This window comes from Rhipicephalus microplus, chromosome 8 (assembly GCF_043290135.1).
Source record: "Rhipicephalus microplus isolate Deutch F79 chromosome 8, USDA_Rmic, whole genome shotgun sequence".
In the NCBI taxonomy this organism is placed as follows: domain Eukaryota; kingdom Metazoa; phylum Arthropoda; class Arachnida; order Ixodida; family Ixodidae; genus Rhipicephalus; species Rhipicephalus microplus.
Window position 1 is genome coordinate 81,205,159 of NC_134707.1, and position 17,110 is coordinate 81,222,268.

Consider the following 17,110-nt stretch of genomic DNA (forward strand, 5'->3'; position numbering starts at 1 on the left):
CATTGGTTAGCGCACGGTACTTATACGACAGTTCTCGTCAGCTATGCCGAGGTTGTGAGTTCGAGACTCGCCTGTGGAATGAAATTTTTATTAGTTTTCATATTTAGTCATGAGGTTAATTGTATACTCAATGCTGGCGACTGCCTGGCTCGAAAAAATTTGTTTACTGGAGTTTTGCGCAGACAACAGTCCTAAAGGAAAGACTCTTACGTGCGACCGTGTTCCGCAGCGGCGCAATTGGTTAGCGCACGGTACTTACACGACAGTTCTTGTGAGCTATGCCGAGGTTGTGAGTTCGAGACTCGCCTGTGGAATGAAATTTTTATTAGTTTTCATATTTAGTCATGAGGTTAATTGTATACTCAATGCTGGCGACTGCCTGGCTCGAAAAAATTTGTTTACTGGAGTTTTGCGCAGACAACAGTCCTAAAGGAAAGACTCCTTCGTGCGACCGTGTTCCGCAGTGGCGCAATTGGTTAGCGCACGGTACTTACACGACGGTTCTTGTGAGCTATGCCGGGGTTGTGAGTTTGAGCCTCGCCTGGGGAGTGAAATTTTTATTAGTTTTCATATTTAGCCATGAGGTAATTGTATACTCAATGCTGGCAACTGCCTAGCCTGAAAACATTTGTTTACTGGAGTTGTGTGTAGACAACAATCCTAAAGGAAACACTTTTACAAGCAACCGTGTTCCCCAGTGGCGCAATTGGTTAGCGCACGGTACTTATACGACAGTTCTCGTGAGCTATGCCGGGGTTGTGAGTTCGAGCCTCACCTGGGGAATGAAGTTTTTATCAGTTTTCATATTTTTACATGAGGTTAATTGTATACTCAATGCTGGCGACTGCCTGGCTCGAAAACATTTGTTTACCGGAGGTGTGTGTAGACAACAGTCCTAAAGGAAACACTCTTACGTGCAACCGCGTTCTCCAGTGGCGCAATTGGTTAGTGCACGGTACTTATACGACAGTTCTCGTGAGCTATGCCGGGGTTGTGAGTTCGAGCCTCACCTGGGGAATGAAATTTTTATTAGTTTTCATAATTAGTCATGAGGTTAATTGTATACTCAATGCTGGCGACTGCCTGGCTCGAAAACATTTGTTTACTGGAGTTGTGTGTAGACAACAGTCCTAAAGGAAACACTCTTACGTGCAACCGCGTTCTCCAGTGGCGCAATTGGTTAGCGCACGGTACTTATACGACAGTTCTCGTGAGCTATGCCGGGGTTGTGAGTTCGAGCCTCACCTGGGGAATGAAATTTTTATTAGTTTTCATATTTAGTCATGAGGTTAATTGTATACTCAATGCTGGCGACTGCCTGGCTCGAAAACATTTGTTTACTGGAGTTGTGTGTAGACAACAGTCCTAAAGGAAAGACTCCTACGTGCGACCGTGTTCCCCAGTGGCGCAATTAGTTAGCACACGGTACTTATACGACAGTTTTCGTGAGCTATGCCGGGGTTGTGAGTTCGTCCCTCACCTATGGAATCACATTTTTATTAGATTTCATATTTAGTCATGAGGTTAATTGTATACTAAATGCTGACTACAGCCTGACTCGAAAACATTTGTTTACTGGAGGTGTGTGTAGACAACAGTCCTAAAGAAAACACTCTTACGTGCAACCATGTTCCCCAGTGGCGCAATTGGTTAGCGCACGGTACTTATACGACAGTTCTCGTGAGCTATGCCGGGGTTTTGAGTTCAAGCCTCACCTGGGGAATGAAATATTTATTATTTTTCATATTTAGTCATGAGGTTAATTGTATACTCAATGCTGGCGACAGCTTGGCCCGAAAACATTTGTTTACTGGAGTTGTGTGTAGAGAACAGTCCTAAAGGAAACACTCTTAAGTGCAACCGTGTTCCCCAGTGGCGCAATTGGTTAGCGCACGGTACTTATACGACAGTTCTCGTGAGCTATGCCGGGGTTGTGAGTTCGAGCCTCCCCTGGGGATTGAAATTTTTATTAGTTTTCATATTTAGTCATGAGGTTAATTGTATACTCAATGCTGGCGACTGCCTAGCTCGAAAACATTTGTTTACTGGAGTTGTGTGTAGGCAACAGTCCTAAAGAAAAGACTCCTACGTGCGACCGTGTTCCCCAGTGGCGCAATTGGTTAGCGCACGGTACTTATACGACAGTTCTCGTCAGCTATGCCGGGGTTGTGAGTTCGAGACTCACCTGTGGAATGAAATTTTTATTAGTTTTCATATTTAGTCATGAGGTTATTTGTATACTCAATGCTGGCGACTGCCTGGCTCGAAAACATTTGTTTACTGGAGTTGTGTGTAGACAACAGTCCTAAAGAAAAGACTCCTACGTGCGACCGTGTTCCCCAGTGGCGCAATTAGTTAGCGCACGGTACTTATACGACAGTTCTCGTGAGCTATGCCGGGTTTGTGAGTTTGAGCCTCACCTGGGGAGTGAAATTTTTATTAGTTTTCATATTGAGCCATGAGGATAATTGTATACTCAATGCTGGCGACTGCCTAGCTCGAAAACTATTGTTTTCTGGAGTTGTGTGGAGACAACAGTCCTAAAGAAAAGACTCCTACGTGCGACCGTGTTCCCCAGTGGCGCAATCGGTTAGCGCACGGTACTTATACAACAGTTCTCGTCAGCTATGCCGGGGTTGTGAGTTCGAGACTCACTTGTGGAATGAAATTTTTATTAGGTTTCATATTTAGTCATGAGGTTAATTGTATACTCAATGCTGGCGACTGCCTGGCTCGAAAACATTTGTTTACTGGAGTCTTGCGCAGACAACAGTCCTCAAGGAAAGACTCCTATGTGCAACCGTGTTCCCCAGTGGCGCAATTGGTTAGCGCACCATACTTATACGACAGTTCTCGTGAGCTATGCCGGGGTTGTGAGTTTGAGCCTCACCTGGGGAGTGAAATTTTTATTAGTTTTCATATTTAGCCATGAGGTTAATTGTATACTCAATGCTGGCGACTGCCTAGCTCGAAAACTATTGTTTACTGGAGTTGTGTGGAGACAACAGTCCTAAAGAAAAGGCTCCTACGTGCGACCGTGTTCCCCAGTGGTGCAATCGGTTAGCGCACAGTACCTATACAACAGTTCTCGTCAGCTATGCCGGGGTTGTGAGTTCGAGACTCACCTGGGGAATGAAATTTTTATCAGTTTTCATATTTAGTCATGAGGTTAATTGTATACTCAATGCTGGCGACTGCCTGGCTCGAAAACATTTGTTTACTGGAGGTGTGTGTAGACAACAGTCCTAAAGGAAACACTCTTACGTGCAACCGTGTTCCCCAGTGGCGCAATTGGTTAGCGCACCATACTTATACGACAGTTCTCGTGAGCTATCCCGGGGTTGTGAGTTCGAGCCTCACCTGGGGAATGAAATTTTTATTAGTTTTCATATTTAGTCATAAGGTCAACTGTATACGCAATGCTGGCGACTGCCTGGCTCGAAAACATTTGTTTAATGGAGGTGTGTGTAGACAACAGTCGTAAAGGAAACACTCTAACGTGAAACCGTGTTCCCCAGTGGCGCAATTGGTTAGCGCACGGTACTTATGCGACAGTTCTCGTGAGCTATGCAACGTTGTGAGTTCGAGCCTCACCTGGGGAATGAAAATTTTATTGGTTTTCATATTTAGTCATGAGGTTAATTGTATACTCAATGCTGGCGACTGCCTGGCTCGAAAACATTTGTTTACTGGAGGTGTGTGTAGAGAACAGTCCTAAAGGAAACACTCTTACGTGCAACCGTGTTCCCCAGTGGCGCAATTGGTTAGCGCACGGTACTTATGCGACAGTTCTCGTGAGCTATGCCGGGGTTGTGATTTCGAGCCTCACCTGGGGAATGAAATTTTTATTAGTTTTCATTATTAGTCATGAGGTTAATTGTATACTCAATGCTGGCGACTGCCTGGCTCGAAAACATTTGTTTACTGGAGGTGTGTGTAGACAACAGTCCTAAAGGAAACACTCTTACGTGAAACCGTGTTCGCAGTGGCGCAATTGGTTAGCGCACGGTACTTATACGACAGTTCTCGTGAGCTATGCCGGGGTTGTGAGTTCGAGCCTCACCTGGGAAATGAAATTTTTATTAGTTTTCATTATTAGTCATGAGGTTAATTGTATACTCAATGCTGGCGACTGCCTGGCTCGAAACATTTGCTTACTGGAGGTGTGTGTAGACAACAGTCCTAAAGGAAAGACTCCTACGTGCGACCGTGTTCCCCAGTGGCGCAATTAGTTAGCACACGGTACTTATACGACAGTTCTCGTGAGCTATGCCGGGGTTGTGAGTTCGTCTCTCACCTATGGAATCAAATTTTTATTAGATTTCATATTTAGTCATGAGGTTAATTGTATACTAAATGCTGACGACTGCCTGACTCGAAAACATTTGTTTACTGGAGGTGTGTGTAGACAACAGTCCTAAAGGAAACACTCTTACGTGCAACCATGTTCCCCAGTGGCGCAATTGGTTAGCGCACGGTACTCATACGACAGTTCTCGTGAGCTATGCCGGGGTTTTGAGTTCAAGCCTCACCTGGGGAATGAAATATTTATTAGTTTTCATATTTAGTCATGAGGTTAATTGTATACTCAATGCTGGCGACAGCTTGGCCCGAAAACATTTGTTTACTGGAGTTGTGTGTAGAGAACAGTCCCAAAGGAAACACTCTTATGTGCAACCGTGTTCCCCAGTGGCGCAATTGGTTAGCGCACGGTACTTATACGACAGTTCTCGTGAGCTATGCCGGGGTTGTGAGTTCGAGCCTCCCCTGGGGATTGAAATTTTTATTAGTTTTCATATTTAGTCATGAGGTTAATTGTATACTCAATGCTGGCGACAGCCTGGCCCGAAAACATTTGTTTACTGGAGTTGTGTGTAGACAACAGTCCTAAAGGAAACACTCTTACGTGCAACCGTGTTCCCCAGTGGCGCAATTGGTTAGCGCACGGTACTTATACGACAGTTCTCGTGAGCTATGCCGGGATTGTGAGTTCGAGCCTCACCTCGGGAATGAAATTCTTATTAGTTTCCATTATCAGTCATGAGGTTAATTGTATACTCAATGCTGGCGACTGCCTATCTCGAAAACATTTGTTTACTGGAGTTGTGTGTAGACAACAGTCCTAAAGAAAAGACTCCTACGTGCGACCGTGTTCCCCAGTGGCGCAATTAGTTAGTGCACGGTACTTATACGACAGTTCTCGTGAGCTATGCCGGGTTTGTGAGTTTGAGCCTCACCTGGGAAGTGAAATTTTTATTAGTTTTCATATTTAGCCATGAGGTTAATTGTATACTCAATGCTGGCGACTGCCTAGCTCGAAAACTATTGTTTACTGGTGTTGTGTGGAGACAACAGTCCTAAAGAAAAGACTCCTACGTGCGACCGTGTTCCCCAGTGGCGCAATCGGTTAGCGCACGGTACCTATACAACAGTTCTGGTCAGCTATGCCGGGGTTGTGAGTTCGAGACTCACCTGGGGAATGAAATTTTTATTAGTTTTCATATTTAGTCATGAGGTTAATTGTATACTCAATGCTGGCGACTGCCTGGCTCGAAAACATTTGTTTACTGGAGGTGTGTGTAGACAACAGTCCTAAAGGAAACACTCTTACGTGCGACCGTCTTCCCCAGTGGCGCAATTGGATAGCGCACGGTACTTATACGACAGTTCTCGTGAGCTATGCCGGGGTTGTGAGTTCGAGCCTCACCTGGGGCATGAAATTTTTATTAGTTTTCATATTTAGTCGTGAGGTTCATTGTATACTGAATGCTTTCGACTGCCTGGCTCGAAAACGTTTGTTTACTGGAGTTTTGCGCAGACAACAGTCCTAAAGGAAAGACTCCTACGTGTGACCGTGTCCCCAGTGGCGCAATCGGTTAGCGCACGGTACCTTTACGTAAGTTCTCGTGAGCTATGCCGGGGTTGTGAGTTTGAGCCTCACCTGGGGAATGGAATTTTCATTAGTTTTCATATTTAGGCTTGAGGTTAATTGTATACTCAATGCTGGCGACTGCCTGGTTCGGAAACATTTGTTTACTGGAGTTGTGTGGAGACAACAGTCGTAAAGGAAACCCTCTTACGTGCAAACGTGTTCCCCAGTGGCGCAATTGGTTAGCGCACGGTACTTATACGACAGTTCTCGTCAGCTATGCCGAGGTTGTGAGTTCGAGACTCGCCTGTGGAATGAAATTTTTATTAGTTTTCATATTTAGTCATGAGGTTAATTGTATACTCAATGCTGGCGACTGCCTGGCTCGAAAAAAATTTGTTTACTGGAGTTTTGCGCAGACAACAGTCCTAAAGGAAAGACTCCTACGTGCGACCGTGTTCCGCAGTGGCGCAATTGGTTAGCGCACGGTACTTACACGACAGTGCTTGTGAGCTATGCCGAGGTTGTGAGTTCGAGACTCGCCTGTGGAATGAAATTTTTATTAGTTTTCATATTTAGTCATGAGGTTAATTGTATACTCAATGCTGGCGACTGCCTGGCTCGAAAAAATTTGTTTACTGGAGTTTTGCGCAGACAACAGTCCTAAAGGAAAGACTCCTACGTGCGACCGTGTTCCGCAGTGGCGCAATTGGTTAGCGCACGGTACTTACACGACGGTTCTTGTAAGCTATGCCGGGGTTGTGAGTTTGAGCCTCGCCTGGGGAGTGAAATTTTTATTAGTTTTCATATTTAGCCATGAGGTAATTGTATACTCAATGCTGGCAACTGCCTAGCCTGAAAACATTTGTTTACTGGAGTTGTGTGTAGACAACAGTCCTAAAGGAAACACTTTTACAAGCAACCGTGTTCCCCAGTGGCGCAATTGGTTAGCGCACGGTACTTATACGACAGTTCTCGTGAGCTATGCCGGGGTTGTGAGTTCGAGCCTCACCTGGGGAATGAAGTTTTTATTAGTTTTCATATTTTTACATGAGGTTAATTGTATACTCAATGCTGGCGACTGCCTGGCTCGAAAACATTTGTTTACCGGAGGTGTCTGTAGACAACAGTCCTAAAGGAAACACTCTTACGTGCAACCGCGTTCTCCAGTGGCGCAATTGGTTAGTGCACGGTACTTATACGACAGTTCTCGTGAGCTATGCCGGGGTTGTGAGTTCGAGCCTCACCTGGGGAATGAAATTTTTATTAGTTTTCATATTTAGTCATGAGGGTAATTGTATACTCAATGCTGGCGACTGCCTGGCTCGAAAACATTTGTTTACTGGAGTTGTGTGTAGACAACAGTCCTAAAGGAAAGACTCCTACGTGCGACCGTGTTCCCCAGTGGCGCAATTAGTTAGCACACGGTACTTATACGACAGTTCTCGTGAGCTATACCGGGGTTGTGAGTTCGTCCCTCACCTATGGAATCAAATTTTTATTAGATTTCATATTTAGTCATGAGGTTAATTGTATACTAAATGCTGACGACTGCCTGACTCGAAAACATTTGTTTACTGGAGGTGTGTGTAGACAACAGTCCTAAAGGAAACACTCTTACGTGCAACCATGTTCCCCAGTGGCGCAATTGGTTAGCGCACGGTACTTATACGACAGTTCTCGTGAGCTATGCCGGGGTTTTGAGTTCAAGCCTCACCTGGGGAATGAAATATTTATTAGTTTTCATATTTAGTCATGAGGTTAATTGTATACTCAATGCTGGCGACAGCTTGGCCCGAAAACATTTGTTTACTGGAGTTGTGTGTAGAGAACAGTCCTAAAGGAAACACTCTTATGTGCAACCGTGTTCCCCAGTGGCGCAATTGGTTAGCGCACGGTACTTATACGACAGTTCTCGTGAGCTATGCCGGGGTTGTGAGTTCGAGCCTCCCCTGGGGATTGAAATTTTTATTAGTTTTCATATTTAGTCATGAGGTTAATTGTATACTCAATGCTGGCGACAGCCTGGCCCGAAAACATTTGTTTACTGGAGTTGTGTGTAGACAACAGTCCTAAAGGAAACACTCTTACGTGCAACCGTGTTCCCCAGTGGCGCAATTGGTTAGCGCACGGTACTTATACGACAGTTCTCGTGAGCTATGCCGGGGTTTTGAGTTCAAGCCTCACCTGGGGAATGAAATATTTATTAGTTTTCATATTTAGTCATGAGGTTAATTGTATACTCAATGCTGGCGACAGCTTGGCCCGAAAACATTTGTTTACTGGAGTTGTGTGTAGAGAACAGTCCTAAAGGAAACACTCTTATGTGCAACCGTGTTCCCCAGTGGCGCAATTGGTTAGCGCACGGTACTTATACGACAGTTCTCGTGAGCTATGCCGGGGTTGTGAGTTCGAGCCTCCCCTGGGGATTGAAATTTTTATTAGTTTTCATATTTAGTCATGAGGTTAATTGTATACTCAATGCTGGCGACAGCCTGGCCCGAAAACATTTGTTTACTGGAGTTGTGTGTAGACAACAGTCCTAAAGGAAACACTCTTACGTGCAACCGTGTTCCCCAGTGGCGCAATTGGTTAGCGCACGGTACTTATACGACAGTTCTCGTGAGCTATGCCGGGATTGTGAGTTCGAGCCTCACCTGGGAAGTGAAATTTTTATTAGTTTTCATATTTAGCCATGAGGTTAATTGTATACTCAATGCTGGCGACTGCCTAGCTCGAAAACTATTGTTTACTGGTGTTGTGTGGAGACAACAGTCCTAAAGAAAAGACTCCTACGTGCGACCGTGTTCCCCAGTGGCGCAATCGGTTAGCGCATGGTACCTATACAACAGTTCTCGTCAGCTATGCCGGGGTTGTGAGTTCGAGACTCACCTGGGGAATGAAATTTTTATTAGTTTTCATATTTAGTCTTGAGGTTAATTGTATACTCAATGCTGGCGACTGCCTGGCTCGAAAACATTTGTTTACTGGAGGTGTGTGTAGACAACAGTCCTAAAGGAAACACTCTTACGTGCAAACGTGTTCCCCAGTGGCGCCATTGGTTAGCGCACGGTACTTATACGACAGTTCTCGTCAGCTATGCCGAGGTTGTGAGTTCGAGACTCGCCTGTGGAATGAAATTTTTATTAGTTTTCATATTTAGTCATGAGGTTAATTGTATACTCAATGCTGGCGACTGCCTGGCTCGAAAAAATTTGTTTACTGGAGTTTTGCGCAGACAACAGTCCTAAAGGAAAGACTCTTACGTGCGACCGTGTTCCGCAGCGGCGCAATTGGTTAGCGCACGGTACTTACACGACAGTTCTTGTGAGCTATGCCGAGGTTGTGAGTTCGAGACTCGCCTGTGGAATGAAATTTTTATTAGTTTTCATATTTAGTCATGAGGTTAATTGTATACTCAATGCTGGCGACTGCCTGGCTCGAAAAAATTTGTTTACTGGAGTTTTGCGCAGACAACAGTCCTAAAGGAAAGACTCCTACGTGCGACCGTGTTCCCCAGTGGCGCAATCGGTTAGCGCACGGTACTTATACAACAGTTCTCGTCAGCTATGCCGGGGTTGTGAGTTCGAGCCTCGCCTGGGGAGTGAAATTTTTATTAGTTTTCATATTTAGCCATGAGGTAATTGTATACTCAATGCTGGCAACTGCCTAGCCTGAAAACATTTGTTTACTGGAGTTGTGTGTAGACAACAATCCTAAAGGAAACACTTTTACAAGCAACCGTGTTCCCCAGTGGCGCAATTGGTTAGCGCACGGTACTTATACGACAGTTCTCGTGAGCTATGCCGGGGTTGTGAGTTCGAGCCTCACCTGGGGAATGAAGTTTTTATCAGTTTTCATATTTTTACATGAGGTTAATTGTATACTCAATGCTGGCGACTGCCTGGCTCGAAAACATTTGTTTACCGGAGGTGTGTGTAGACAACAGTCCTAAAGGAAACACTCTTACGTGCAACCGCGTTCTCCAGTGGCGCAATTGGTTAGTGCACGGTACTTATACGACAGTTCTCGTGAGCTATGCCGGGGTTGTGAGTTCGAGCCTCACCTGGGGAATGAAATTTTTATTAGTTTTCATAATTAGTCATGAGGTTAATTGTATACTCAATGCTGGCGACTGCCTGGCTCGAAAACATTTGTTTACTGGAGTTGTGTGTAGACAACAGTCCTAAAGGAAACACTCTTACGTGCAACCGCGTTCTCCAGTGGCGCAATTGGTTAGCGCACGGTACTTATACGACAGTTCTCGTGAGCTATGCCGGGGTTGTGAGTTCGAGCCTCACCTGGGGAATGAAATTTTTATTAGTTTTCATATTTAGTCATGAGGTTAATTGTATACTCAATGCTGGCGACTGCCTGGCTCGAAAACATTTGTTTACTGGAGTTGTGTGTAGACAACAGTCCTAAAGGAAAGACTCCTACGTGCGACCGTGTTCCCCAGTGGCGCAATTAGTTAGCACACGGTACTTATACGACAGTTTTCGTGAGCTATGCCGGGGTTGTGAGTTCGTCCCTCACCTATGGAATCACATTTTTATTAGATTTCATATTTAGTCATGAGGTTAATTGTATACTAAATGCTGACTACAGCCTGACTCGAAAACATTTGTTTACTGGAGGTGTGTGTAGACAACAGTCCTAAAGAAAACACTCTTACGTGCAACCATGTTCCCCAGTGGCGCAATTGGTTAGCGCACGGTACTTATACGACAGTTCTCGTGAGCTATGCCGGGGTTTTGAGTTCAAGCCTCACCTGGGGAATGAAATATTTATTATTTTTCATATTTAGTCATGAGGTTAATTGTATACTCAATGCTGGCGACAGCTTGGCCCGAAAACATTTGTTTACTGGAGTTGTGTGTAGAGAACAGTCCTAAAGGAAACACTCTTAAGTGCAACCGTGTTCCCCAGTGGCGCAATTGGTTAGCGCACGGTACTTATACGACAGTTCTCGTGAGCTATGCCGGGGTTGTGAGTTCGAGCCTCCCCTGGGGATTGAAATTTTTATTAGTTTTCATATTTAGTCATGAGGTTAATTGTATACTCAATGCTGGCGACTGCCTAGCTCGAAAACATTTGTTTACTGGAGTTGTGTGTAGGCAACAGTCCTAAAGAAAAGACTCCTACGTGCGACCGTGTTCCCCAGTGGCGCAATTGGTTAGCGCACGGTACTTATACGACAGTTCTCGTCAGCTATGCCGGGGTTGTGAGTTCGAGACTCACCTGTGGAATGAAATTTTTATTAGTTTTCATATTTAGTCATGAGGTTATTTGTATACTCAATGCTGGCGACTGCCTGGCTCGAAAACATTTGTTTACTGGAGTTGTGTGTAGACAACAGTCCTAAAGAAAAGACTCCTACGTGCGACCGTGTTCCCCAGTGGCGCAATTAGTTAGCGCACGGTACTTATACGACAGTTCTCGTGAGCTATGCCGGGTTTGTGAGTTTGAGCCTCACCTGGGGAGTGAAATTTTTATTAGTTTTCATATTGAGCCATGAGGATAATTGTATACTCAATGCTGGCGACTGCCTAGCTCGAAAACTATTGTTTTCTGGAGTTGTGTGGAGACAACAGTCCTAAAGAAAAGACTCCTACGTGCGACCGTGTTCCCCAGTGGCGCAATCGGTTAGCGCACGGTACTTATACAACAGTTCTCGTCAGCTATGCCGGGGTTGTGAGTTCGAGACTCACTTGTGGAATGAAATTTTTATTAGGTTTCATATTTAGTCATGAGGTTAATTGTATACTCAATGCTGGCGACTGCCTGGCTCGAAAACATTTGTTTACTGGAGTCTTGCGCAGACAACAGTCCTCAAGGAAAGACTCCTATGTGCAACCGTGTTCCCCAGTGGCGCAATTGGTTAGCGCACCATACTTATACGACAGTTCTCGTGAGCTATGCCGGGGTTGTGAGTTTGAGCCTCACCTGGGGAGTGAAATTTTTATTAGTTTTCATATTTAGCCATGAGGTTAATTGTATACTCAATGCTGGCGACTGCCTAGCTCGAAAACTATTGTTTACTGGAGTTGTGTGGAGACAACAGTCCTAAAGAAAAGGCTCCTACGTGCGACCGTGTTCCCCAGTGGTGCAATCGGTTAGCGCACAGTACCTATACAACAGTTCTCGTCAGCTATGCCGGGGTTGTGAGTTCGAGACTCACCTGGGGAATGAAATTTTTATCAGTTTTCATATTTAGTCATGAGGTTAATTGTATACTCAATGCTGGCGACTGCCTGGCTCGAAAACATTTGTTTACTGGAGGTGTGTGTAGACAACAGTCCTAAAGGAAACACTCTTACGTGCAACCGTGTTCCCCAGTGGCGCAATTGGTTAGCGCACCATACTTATACGACAGTTCTCGTGAGCTATCCCGGGGTTGTGAGTTCGAGCCTCACCTGGGGAATGAAATTTTTATTAGTTTTCATATTTAGTCATAAGGTCAACTGTATACGCAATGCTGGCGACTGCCTGGCTCGAAAACATTTGTTTAATGGAGGTGTGTGTAGACAACAGTCGTAAAGGAAACACTCTAACGTGAAACCGTGTTCCCCAGTGGCGCAATTGGTTAGCGCACGGTACTTATGCGACAGTTCTCGTGAGCTATGCAACGTTGTGAGTTCGAGCCTCACCTGGGGAATGAAAATTTTATTGGTTTTCATATTTAGTCATGAGGTTAATTGTATACTCAATGCTGGCGACTGCCTGGCTCGAAAACATTTGTTTACTGGAGGTGTGTGTAGAGAACAGTCCTAAAGGAAACACTCTTACGTGCAACCGTGTTCCCCAGTGGCGCAATTGGTTAGCGCACGGTACTTATGCGACAGTTCTCGTGAGCTATGCCGGGGTTGTGATTTCGAGCCTCACCTGGGGAATGAAATTTTTATTAGTTTTCATTATTAGTCATGAGGTTAATTGTATACTCAATGCTGGCGACTGCCTGGCTCGAAAACATTTGTTTACTGGAGGTGTGTGTAGACAACAGTCCTAAAGGAAACACTCTTACGTGAAACCGTGTTCGCAGTGGCGCAATTGGTTAGCGCACGGTACTTATACGACAGTTCTCGTGAGCTATGCCGGGGTTGTGAGTTCGAGCCTCACCTGGGAAATGAAATTTTTATTAGTTTTCATTATTAGTCATGAGGTTAATTGTATACTCAATGCTGGCGACTGCCTGGCTCGAAACATTTGCTTACTGGAGGTGTGTGTAGACAACAGTCCTAAAGGAAAGACTCCTACGTGCGACCGTGTTCCCCAGTGGCGCAATTAGTTAGCACACGGTACTTATACGACAGTTCTCGTGAGCTATGCCGGGGTTGTGAGTTCGTCTCTCACCTATGGAATCAAATTTTTATTAGATTTCATATTTAGTCATGAGGTTAATTGTATACTAAATGCTGACGACTGCCTGACTCGAAAACATTTGTTTACTGGAGGTGTGTGTAGACAACAGTCCTAAAGGAAACACTCTTACGTGCAACCATGTTCCCCAGTGGCGCAATTGGTTAGCGCACGGTACTCATACGACAGTTCTCGTGAGCTATGCCGGGGTTTTGAGTTCAAGCCTCACCTGGGGAATGAAATATTTATTAGTTTTCATATTTAGTCATGAGGTTAATTGTATACTCAATGCTGGCGACAGCTTGGCCCGAAAACATTTGTTTACTGGAGTTGTGTGTAGAGAACAGTCCCAAAGGAAACACTCTTATGTGCAACCGTGTTCCCCAGTGGCGCAATTGGTTAGCGCACGGTACTTATACGACAGTTCTCGTGAGCTATGCCGGGGTTGTGAGTTCGAGCCTCCCCTGGGGATTGAAATTTTTATTAGTTTTCATATTTAGTCATGAGGTTAATTGTATACTCAATGCTGGCGACAGCCTGGCCCGAAAACATTTGTTTACTGGAGTTGTGTGTAGACAACAGTCCTAAAGGAAACACTCTTACGTGCAACCGTGTTCCCCAGTGGCGCAATTGGTTAGCGCACGGTACTTATACGACAGTTCTCGTGAGCTATGCCGGGGTTGTGAGTTCGAGCCTCCCCTGGGGATTGAAATTTTTATTAGTTTTCATATTTAGTCATGAGGTTAATTGTATACTCAATGCTGGCGACAGCCTGGCCCGAAAACATTTGTTTACTGGAGTTGTGTGTAGGCAACAGTCCTAAAGAAAAGACTCCTACGTGCGACCGTGTTCCCCAGTGGCGCAATTGGTTAGCGCACGGTACTTATACGACAGTTCTCGTCAGCTATGCCGGGGTTGTGAGTTCGAGACTCACCTGTGGAATGAAATTTTTATTAGTTTCCATTATCAGTCATGAGGTTAATTGTATACTCAATGCTGGCGACTGCCTATCTCGAAAACATTTGTTTACTGGAGTTGTGTGTAGACAACAGTCCTAAAGAAAAGACTCCTACGTGCGACCGTGTTCCCCAGTGGCGCAATTAGTTAGTGCACGGTACTTATACGACAGTTCTCGTGAGCTATGCCGGGTTTGTGAGTTTGAGCCTCACCTGGGAAGTGAAATTTTTATTAGTTTTCATATTGAGCCATGAGGATAATTGTATACTCAATGCTGGCGACTGCCTAGCTCGAAAACTATTGTTTTCTGGAGTTGTGTGGAGACAACAGTCCTAAAGAAAAGACTCCTACGTGCGACCGTGTTCCCCAGTGGCGCAATCGGTTAGCGCACGGTACTTATACAACAGTTCTCGTCAGCTATGCCGGGGTTGTGAGTTCGAGACTCACTTGTGGAATGAAATTTTTATTAGGTTTCATATTTAGTCATGAGGTTAATTGTATACTCAATGCTGGCGACTGCCTGGCTCGAAAACATTTGTTTACTGGAGTCTTGCGCAGACAACAGTCCTCAAGGAAAGACTCCTATGTGCAACCGTGTTCCCCAGTGGCGCAATTGGTTAGCGCACCATACTTATACGACAGTTCTCGTGAGCTATGCCGGGGTTGTGAGTTTGAGCCTCACCTGGGGAGTGAAATTTTTATTAGTTTTCATATTTAGCCATGAGGTTAATTGTATACTCAATGCTGGCGACTGCCTAGCTCGAAAACTATTGTTTACTGGAGTTGTGTGGAGACAACAGTCCTAAAGAAAAGGCTCCTACGTGCGACCGTGTTCCCCAGTGGTGCAATCGGTTAGCGCACGGTACTTATGCGACAGTTCTCGTGAGCTATGCCGGGGTTGTGATTTCGAGCCTCACCTGGGGAATGAAATTTTTATTAGTTTTCATTATTAGTCATGAGGTTAATTGTATACTCAATGCTGGCGACTGCCTGGCTCGAAAACATTTGTTTACTGGAGGTGTGTGTAGACAACAGTCCTAAAGGAAACACTCTTACGTGAAACCGTGTTCGCAGTGGCGCAATTGGTTAGCGCACGGTACTTATACGACAGTTCTCGTGAGCTATGCCGGGGTTGTGAGTTCGAGCCTCACCTGGGAAATGAAATTTTTATTAGTTTTCATTATTAGTCATGAGGTTAATTGTATACTCAATGCTGGCGACTGCCTGGCTCGAAACATTTGCTTACTGGAGGTGTGTGTAGACAACAGTCCTAAAGGAAAGACTCCTACGTGCGACCGTGTTCCCCAGTGGCGCAATTAGTTAGCACACGGTACTTATACGACAGTTCTCGTGAGCTATGCCGGGGTTGTGAGTTCGTCTCTCACCTATGGAATCAAATTTTTATTAGATTTCATATTTAGTCATGAGGTTAATTGTATACTAAATGCTGACGACTGCCTGACTCGAAAACATTTGTTTACTGGAGGTGTGTGTAGACAACAGTCCTAAAGGAAACACTCTTACGTGCAACCATGTTCCCCAGTGGCGCAATTGGTTAGCGCACGGTACTCATACGACAGTTCTCGTGAGCTATGCCGGGGTTTTGAGTTCAAGCCTCACCTGGGGAATGAAATATTTATTAGTTTTCATATTTAGTCATGAGGTTAATTGTATACTCAATGCTGGCGACAGCTTGGCCCGAAAACATTTGTTTACTGGAGTTGTGTGTAGAGAACAGTCCTAAAGGAAACACTCTTAAGTGCAACCGTGTTCCCCAGTGGCGCAATTGGTTAGCGCACGGTACTTATACGACAGTTCTCGTGAGCTATGCCGGGGTTGTGAGTTCGAGCCTCCCCTGGGGATTGAAATTTTTATTAGTTTTCATATTTAGTCATGAGGTTAATTGTATACTCAATGCTGGCGACTGCCTAGCTCGAAAACATTTGTTTACTGGAGTTGTGTGTAGGCAACAGTCCTAAAGAAAAGACTCCTACGTGCGACCGTGTTCCCCAGTGGCGCAATTGGTTAGCGCACGGTACTTATACGACAGTTCTCGTCAGCTATGCCGGGGTTGTGAGTTCGAGACTCACCTGTGGAATGAAATTTTTATTAGTTTTCATATTTAGTCATGAGGTTATTTGTATACTCAATGCTGGCGACTGCCTGGCTCGAAAACATTTGTTTACTGGAGTTGTGTGTAGACAACAGTCCTAAAGAAAAGACTCCTACGTGCGACCGTGTTCCCCAGTGGCGCAATTAGTTAGCGCACGGTACTTATACGACAGTTCTCGTGAGCTATGCCGGGTTTGTGAGTTTGAGCCTCACCTGGGGAGTGAAATTTTTATTAGTTTTCATATTGAGCCATGAGGATAATTGTATACTCAATGCTGGCGACTGCCTAGCTCGAAAACTATTGTTTTCTGGAGTTGTGTGGAGACAACAGTCCTAAAGAAAAGACTCCTACGTGCGACCGTGTTCCCCAGTGGCGCAATCGGTTAGCGCACGGTACTTATACAACAGTTCTCGTCAGCTATGCCGGGGTTGTGAGTTCGAGACTCACTTGTGGAATGAAATTTTTATTAGGTTTCATATTTAGTCATGAGGTTAATTGTATACTCAATGCTGGCGACTGCCTGGCTCGAAAACATTTGTTTACTGGAGTCTTGCGCAGACAACAGTCCTCAAGGAAAGACTCCTATGTGCAACCGTGTTCCCCAGTGGCGCAATTGGTTAGCGCACCATACTTATACGACAGTTCTCGTGAGCTATGCCGGGGTTGTGAGTTTGAGCCTCACCTGGGGAGTGAAATTTTTATTAGTTTTCATATTTAGCCATGAGGTTAATTGTATACTCAATGCTGGCGACTGCCTAGCTCGAAAACTATTGTTTACTGGAGTTGTGTGGAGACAACAGTCCTAAAGAAAA

General features: G+C 45.0%; 38 non-coding genes across 38 annotated transcripts; all 38 read left to right on the plus strand.

Moving 5' to 3' along the window:
- The first annotated feature begins 691 nt into the window (after positions 1–691).
- Positions 692–783, plus strand: TRNAI-UAU (transfer RNA isoleucine (anticodon UAU)). Its single transcript is given in 2 exon segments — positions 692–729; positions 748–783. It is a non-coding gene; the product is annotated as a tRNA-Ile (tRNA).
- A 143-nt stretch (positions 784–926) lies between these two features.
- TRNAI-UAU (transfer RNA isoleucine (anticodon UAU)) lies at positions 927–1,018 on the plus strand. Its single transcript is given in 2 exon segments — positions 927–964; positions 983–1,018. It is a non-coding gene; the product is annotated as a tRNA-Ile (tRNA).
- A 143-nt stretch (positions 1,019–1,161) lies between these two features.
- On the plus strand, positions 1,162–1,253 carry TRNAI-UAU (transfer RNA isoleucine (anticodon UAU)). The gene is given in 2 exon segments: positions 1,162–1,199; positions 1,218–1,253. It is a non-coding gene; the product is annotated as a tRNA-Ile (tRNA).
- Positions 1,254–1,631: 378 nt separating this feature from the next.
- Positions 1,632–1,723, plus strand: TRNAI-UAU (transfer RNA isoleucine (anticodon UAU)). Its single transcript is given in 2 exon segments — positions 1,632–1,669; positions 1,688–1,723. It is a non-coding gene; the product is annotated as a tRNA-Ile (tRNA).
- Positions 1,724–1,866: 143 nt separating this feature from the next.
- Positions 1,867–1,958, plus strand: TRNAI-UAU (transfer RNA isoleucine (anticodon UAU)). Its single transcript is given in 2 exon segments — positions 1,867–1,904; positions 1,923–1,958. It is a non-coding gene; the product is annotated as a tRNA-Ile (tRNA).
- Positions 1,959–2,101: 143 nt separating this feature from the next.
- Positions 2,102–2,193, plus strand: TRNAI-UAU (transfer RNA isoleucine (anticodon UAU)). The gene is given in 2 exon segments: positions 2,102–2,139; positions 2,158–2,193. It is a non-coding gene; the product is annotated as a tRNA-Ile (tRNA).
- A 1,552-nt stretch (positions 2,194–3,745) lies between these two features.
- On the plus strand, positions 3,746–3,837 carry TRNAI-UAU (transfer RNA isoleucine (anticodon UAU)). Its single transcript is given in 2 exon segments — positions 3,746–3,783; positions 3,802–3,837. It is a non-coding gene; the product is annotated as a tRNA-Ile (tRNA).
- A 142-nt stretch (positions 3,838–3,979) lies between these two features.
- TRNAI-UAU (transfer RNA isoleucine (anticodon UAU)) lies at positions 3,980–4,071 on the plus strand. Its single transcript is given in 2 exon segments — positions 3,980–4,017; positions 4,036–4,071. It is a non-coding gene; the product is annotated as a tRNA-Ile (tRNA).
- A 612-nt stretch (positions 4,072–4,683) lies between these two features.
- TRNAI-UAU (transfer RNA isoleucine (anticodon UAU)) lies at positions 4,684–4,775 on the plus strand. Its single transcript is given in 2 exon segments — positions 4,684–4,721; positions 4,740–4,775. It is a non-coding gene; the product is annotated as a tRNA-Ile (tRNA).
- A 143-nt stretch (positions 4,776–4,918) lies between these two features.
- On the plus strand, positions 4,919–5,010 carry TRNAI-UAU (transfer RNA isoleucine (anticodon UAU)). The gene is given in 2 exon segments: positions 4,919–4,956; positions 4,975–5,010. It is a non-coding gene; the product is annotated as a tRNA-Ile (tRNA).
- A 378-nt stretch (positions 5,011–5,388) lies between these two features.
- Positions 5,389–5,480, plus strand: TRNAI-UAU (transfer RNA isoleucine (anticodon UAU)). The gene is given in 2 exon segments: positions 5,389–5,426; positions 5,445–5,480. It is a non-coding gene; the product is annotated as a tRNA-Ile (tRNA).
- Positions 5,481–5,623: 143 nt separating this feature from the next.
- TRNAI-UAU (transfer RNA isoleucine (anticodon UAU)) lies at positions 5,624–5,715 on the plus strand. Its single transcript is given in 2 exon segments — positions 5,624–5,661; positions 5,680–5,715. It is a non-coding gene; the product is annotated as a tRNA-Ile (tRNA).
- Positions 5,716–5,857: 142 nt separating this feature from the next.
- Positions 5,858–5,949, plus strand: TRNAK-UUU (transfer RNA lysine (anticodon UUU)). Its single transcript is given in 2 exon segments — positions 5,858–5,895; positions 5,914–5,949. It is a non-coding gene; the product is annotated as a tRNA-Lys (tRNA).
- A 143-nt stretch (positions 5,950–6,092) lies between these two features.
- Positions 6,093–6,184, plus strand: TRNAI-UAU (transfer RNA isoleucine (anticodon UAU)). The gene is given in 2 exon segments: positions 6,093–6,130; positions 6,149–6,184. It is a non-coding gene; the product is annotated as a tRNA-Ile (tRNA).
- Positions 6,185–6,328: 144 nt separating this feature from the next.
- On the plus strand, positions 6,329–6,420 carry TRNAV-UAC (transfer RNA valine (anticodon UAC)). Its single transcript is given in 2 exon segments — positions 6,329–6,366; positions 6,385–6,420. It is a non-coding gene; the product is annotated as a tRNA-Val (tRNA).
- Positions 6,421–6,797: 377 nt separating this feature from the next.
- TRNAI-UAU (transfer RNA isoleucine (anticodon UAU)) lies at positions 6,798–6,889 on the plus strand. Its single transcript is given in 2 exon segments — positions 6,798–6,835; positions 6,854–6,889. It is a non-coding gene; the product is annotated as a tRNA-Ile (tRNA).
- A 143-nt stretch (positions 6,890–7,032) lies between these two features.
- Positions 7,033–7,124, plus strand: TRNAI-UAU (transfer RNA isoleucine (anticodon UAU)). Its single transcript is given in 2 exon segments — positions 7,033–7,070; positions 7,089–7,124. It is a non-coding gene; the product is annotated as a tRNA-Ile (tRNA).
- A 378-nt stretch (positions 7,125–7,502) lies between these two features.
- TRNAI-UAU (transfer RNA isoleucine (anticodon UAU)) lies at positions 7,503–7,594 on the plus strand. Its single transcript is given in 2 exon segments — positions 7,503–7,540; positions 7,559–7,594. It is a non-coding gene; the product is annotated as a tRNA-Ile (tRNA).
- A 143-nt stretch (positions 7,595–7,737) lies between these two features.
- On the plus strand, positions 7,738–7,829 carry TRNAI-UAU (transfer RNA isoleucine (anticodon UAU)). The gene is given in 2 exon segments: positions 7,738–7,775; positions 7,794–7,829. It is a non-coding gene; the product is annotated as a tRNA-Ile (tRNA).
- A 143-nt stretch (positions 7,830–7,972) lies between these two features.
- Positions 7,973–8,064, plus strand: TRNAI-UAU (transfer RNA isoleucine (anticodon UAU)). The gene is given in 2 exon segments: positions 7,973–8,010; positions 8,029–8,064. It is a non-coding gene; the product is annotated as a tRNA-Ile (tRNA).
- A 143-nt stretch (positions 8,065–8,207) lies between these two features.
- TRNAI-UAU (transfer RNA isoleucine (anticodon UAU)) lies at positions 8,208–8,299 on the plus strand. The gene is given in 2 exon segments: positions 8,208–8,245; positions 8,264–8,299. It is a non-coding gene; the product is annotated as a tRNA-Ile (tRNA).
- Positions 8,300–8,442: 143 nt separating this feature from the next.
- Positions 8,443–8,534, plus strand: TRNAI-UAU (transfer RNA isoleucine (anticodon UAU)). The gene is given in 2 exon segments: positions 8,443–8,480; positions 8,499–8,534. It is a non-coding gene; the product is annotated as a tRNA-Ile (tRNA).
- Positions 8,535–8,677: 143 nt separating this feature from the next.
- On the plus strand, positions 8,678–8,769 carry TRNAI-UAU (transfer RNA isoleucine (anticodon UAU)). The gene is given in 2 exon segments: positions 8,678–8,715; positions 8,734–8,769. It is a non-coding gene; the product is annotated as a tRNA-Ile (tRNA).
- Positions 8,770–9,382: 613 nt separating this feature from the next.
- On the plus strand, positions 9,383–9,474 carry TRNAI-UAU (transfer RNA isoleucine (anticodon UAU)). The gene is given in 2 exon segments: positions 9,383–9,420; positions 9,439–9,474. It is a non-coding gene; the product is annotated as a tRNA-Ile (tRNA).
- A 142-nt stretch (positions 9,475–9,616) lies between these two features.
- On the plus strand, positions 9,617–9,708 carry TRNAI-UAU (transfer RNA isoleucine (anticodon UAU)). Its single transcript is given in 2 exon segments — positions 9,617–9,654; positions 9,673–9,708. It is a non-coding gene; the product is annotated as a tRNA-Ile (tRNA).
- A 143-nt stretch (positions 9,709–9,851) lies between these two features.
- Positions 9,852–9,943, plus strand: TRNAI-UAU (transfer RNA isoleucine (anticodon UAU)). Its single transcript is given in 2 exon segments — positions 9,852–9,889; positions 9,908–9,943. It is a non-coding gene; the product is annotated as a tRNA-Ile (tRNA).
- A 143-nt stretch (positions 9,944–10,086) lies between these two features.
- On the plus strand, positions 10,087–10,178 carry TRNAI-UAU (transfer RNA isoleucine (anticodon UAU)). Its single transcript is given in 2 exon segments — positions 10,087–10,124; positions 10,143–10,178. It is a non-coding gene; the product is annotated as a tRNA-Ile (tRNA).
- A 378-nt stretch (positions 10,179–10,556) lies between these two features.
- Positions 10,557–10,648, plus strand: TRNAI-UAU (transfer RNA isoleucine (anticodon UAU)). Its single transcript is given in 2 exon segments — positions 10,557–10,594; positions 10,613–10,648. It is a non-coding gene; the product is annotated as a tRNA-Ile (tRNA).
- A 143-nt stretch (positions 10,649–10,791) lies between these two features.
- On the plus strand, positions 10,792–10,883 carry TRNAI-UAU (transfer RNA isoleucine (anticodon UAU)). The gene is given in 2 exon segments: positions 10,792–10,829; positions 10,848–10,883. It is a non-coding gene; the product is annotated as a tRNA-Ile (tRNA).
- Positions 10,884–11,026: 143 nt separating this feature from the next.
- Positions 11,027–11,118, plus strand: TRNAI-UAU (transfer RNA isoleucine (anticodon UAU)). Its single transcript is given in 2 exon segments — positions 11,027–11,064; positions 11,083–11,118. It is a non-coding gene; the product is annotated as a tRNA-Ile (tRNA).
- A 1,552-nt stretch (positions 11,119–12,670) lies between these two features.
- On the plus strand, positions 12,671–12,762 carry TRNAI-UAU (transfer RNA isoleucine (anticodon UAU)). The gene is given in 2 exon segments: positions 12,671–12,708; positions 12,727–12,762. It is a non-coding gene; the product is annotated as a tRNA-Ile (tRNA).
- A 142-nt stretch (positions 12,763–12,904) lies between these two features.
- Positions 12,905–12,996, plus strand: TRNAI-UAU (transfer RNA isoleucine (anticodon UAU)). Its single transcript is given in 2 exon segments — positions 12,905–12,942; positions 12,961–12,996. It is a non-coding gene; the product is annotated as a tRNA-Ile (tRNA).
- Positions 12,997–13,608: 612 nt separating this feature from the next.
- Positions 13,609–13,700, plus strand: TRNAI-UAU (transfer RNA isoleucine (anticodon UAU)). Its single transcript is given in 2 exon segments — positions 13,609–13,646; positions 13,665–13,700. It is a non-coding gene; the product is annotated as a tRNA-Ile (tRNA).
- Positions 13,701–13,843: 143 nt separating this feature from the next.
- Positions 13,844–13,935, plus strand: TRNAI-UAU (transfer RNA isoleucine (anticodon UAU)). The gene is given in 2 exon segments: positions 13,844–13,881; positions 13,900–13,935. It is a non-coding gene; the product is annotated as a tRNA-Ile (tRNA).
- A 143-nt stretch (positions 13,936–14,078) lies between these two features.
- TRNAI-UAU (transfer RNA isoleucine (anticodon UAU)) lies at positions 14,079–14,170 on the plus strand. The gene is given in 2 exon segments: positions 14,079–14,116; positions 14,135–14,170. It is a non-coding gene; the product is annotated as a tRNA-Ile (tRNA).
- Positions 14,171–15,252: 1,082 nt separating this feature from the next.
- TRNAI-UAU (transfer RNA isoleucine (anticodon UAU)) lies at positions 15,253–15,344 on the plus strand. Its single transcript is given in 2 exon segments — positions 15,253–15,290; positions 15,309–15,344. It is a non-coding gene; the product is annotated as a tRNA-Ile (tRNA).
- A 612-nt stretch (positions 15,345–15,956) lies between these two features.
- On the plus strand, positions 15,957–16,048 carry TRNAI-UAU (transfer RNA isoleucine (anticodon UAU)). The gene is given in 2 exon segments: positions 15,957–15,994; positions 16,013–16,048. It is a non-coding gene; the product is annotated as a tRNA-Ile (tRNA).
- A 143-nt stretch (positions 16,049–16,191) lies between these two features.
- TRNAI-UAU (transfer RNA isoleucine (anticodon UAU)) lies at positions 16,192–16,283 on the plus strand. The gene is given in 2 exon segments: positions 16,192–16,229; positions 16,248–16,283. It is a non-coding gene; the product is annotated as a tRNA-Ile (tRNA).
- Positions 16,284–17,110: the final 827 nt, after the last annotated feature.